This window comes from Octopus bimaculoides, chromosome 24 (genome assembly GCF_046866305.1).
Source record: "Octopus bimaculoides isolate indiv1 chromosome 24, ASM4686630v1, whole genome shotgun sequence".
NCBI classification, from domain to species: domain Eukaryota; kingdom Metazoa; phylum Mollusca; class Cephalopoda; order Octopoda; family Octopodidae; genus Octopus; species Octopus bimaculoides.
In genome coordinates this window covers 9,792,681-9,795,180 of record NC_142951.1, presented here as the reverse complement: position 1 = coordinate 9,795,180, position 2,500 = coordinate 9,792,681, and the positions used below count along the sequence as shown (strand labels likewise).

Here is a 2,500-nt window from a genome sequence, read left to right as displayed (position 1 = left end):
TCGAATATGATGATGGTGATAATGGTGGGTTTCTTCTAGTTTCTTATTTCTTTATTGCCCACAAGGGGCTAAACATAGAGAGGACAAACAAGGGATTAAGTCGATTACATCGACCCCAGTGCGTAACTGGTACTTAATTTATCGACCTTGAAAGGATGAAAGGCAAAGTCGACCTCGGCGGAATTTGAACTCAGAATGTAGTGGCAGACGAAATACCTCTAAGCATTTCGTCTGGCATGCTAACGTTTCTTATTTCTTTATTGCCCACAAGGGGCTAAACATAGAGGGGACAAGCAAGGACAGACAGAGGGATTAAGTCGATTACATCGACCCCAGTGCGTAACTGGTACTTAATTTATTGACTGTGAAAGGATGAAAGGCAAAGTCGACCTCAGCGGAATTTGAACTCAGAACGTAATAGCAGACAAAATACTGCAAAGCATTTCGCCCGACATGCTAACGTTTCTGCTATCTCACCGCCTTCCTTCCAGTTTCTGCCTACCAAAACCACTAGCAATGCTTTGGTCATCTCAGGGCTATAGTAGATATCACTCGCTGTAGGTGCCATGTTACCTGAAGTGTCTCCTCCCACTCTGCCCTAATCAGTCTCAGGGGGGTCTGTGCAAAATGTTTTCATCTGAGCGTAGGTCTTTCTCTTCAGACTAAATGACAAACGAACAAACAATCATGCTAAATCATAATGTCACCGACTTGGTTCCGAGCATCCGCACACAGTTTGCTTTTTCTTACCAAACAAACAACATAATATTGTACAGAGTGAAAAAGCATTGAAGAGGTTGATACAACATATATGGTTAACTTCAGACAACAAACATATATGGCAAAGACAGAGACGATAGAAGCGAAATATCACATCAAAAGAAATGCCCTTATTTTCGACATTATGTTTATAAACGCCAAAACTGAAGAACTCTGAGACAAAGTGATGAAAGCTAACATAAATAGTGTTTATGTATATAATATATATGAATATATACATACACACACCCACACACATTTATATATATATATATATATATATATATATATATATATATATATACATACACACATGTATGAATATATATATATATATATATATATATATATATATATACACCCACACACATTTATATATGTGTATATATATATATATGTATATATACATATATATATATATATATATATATATATATATATACACATAGACACCCACACACGTTTATATAATCATCATCATCATCTTCGTTTAATGTCCGCTTTCCATGCTGGCATGAGTTGGGCAGTTTGACTGATGACTGGCAAGCCAAGAGGCTGCACCAGGTTCCAATCTGAAGTGGTAAGGTTTCTACAGCTGGATGCTGGATATATATTCTTACAGATATAGGGTAAAAATCAATAATTAGTTAATATATATATTAATCATATATATATATATATATATATATAAACAAAGGGTACTCAAAAGAAACCATAATTTTGCAATATTATTTCACTCAGTTTTACACGTTTACATTTTTATCGGCGTCAAAGAATTCTCCATTTGAAACAATGCATCAGTCCAGATGTGTTTTCTGCTGTTGGGAGCAGTCCAGGAACACTTGCAAAGTGATGCCTTTTAAGGCTTCTGTCGTATTTTGTTTTTTTTTTCACCTCTTCGACTTCTGCAAAACGTTTTACCTTTAAGGACTTTTTTCATTTAGGGGGAACAAAAAATAAGTCGCAAGATGCAAGATCCGGAGAATATGGAGGGTGGTCAAGCGGTCATGCCATTTTGGTCAAAAACTGTCTCAGACCCAAGATGGTATGTGCAGGTGCATTGCCGTGATGAAACCATCACTCTTCACTTTACCAATGGTTGGGGAATTTTCGTCTCACCACGTCTCACAAATACTTCAGAACTTCCAAGTAAAATGTCTGGTTAGTAGTTTGACCAGGAGGAACAAATTCTGTGTGGACAATTCCTTTCACATCGATAAACCAAATCAGCATTGCCTTGACACGGGACTTCACTTGACACACTTTTTTGGGGGCATGGTGACATCGAAATGCTTCCATTGACTTGATTGCTGCTTCATTTCCGGGTCATAGCCATAGCCCCAGCTTTCATCACCAATGATGACCTTCAGAAAAATATTCGGGTCAACTTCCAACTGTACTTTCAGTTCACAACATGCATTCATTCATGACTGCTTTTGATCCTCCATGAACAAGGGAGCCACGAATTTCGCTGCCACTCTTTTCATTTGCAATTTCTCGCTCAAAATTCATAACCTGGAGCTCCAGGACACTATCAAGTTTGTGAATTGTTTGGCGACGATCCTCCAAGATTAGTCCATGAATTTTTGTGATGTTTTCATTTGTTCAGGCGGTCAACAGTGGCCCTGAACAATGTTGGCTTTCAAGCAACCAGTGACCATTTATAAAACATGAAACCCACTCGTAAACTTGTGTGTTGCTTATGGCAACGTCCTTGTAGGCTATTTGAAGCATGATAACT

At 37.9% G+C, this 2,500-nt stretch overlaps 1 protein-coding gene across 7 annotated transcripts in view; it reads right to left on the bottom strand.

Annotated features, from left to right (window-relative positions):
• The window catches only part of LOC106867469 (uncharacterized), a 1,580,514-nt gene that overhangs the window by 115,102 nt on the left and 1,462,912 nt on the right, over positions 1–2,500 (bottom strand). The gene's annotated exons all lie outside the window — the stretch shown is intronic.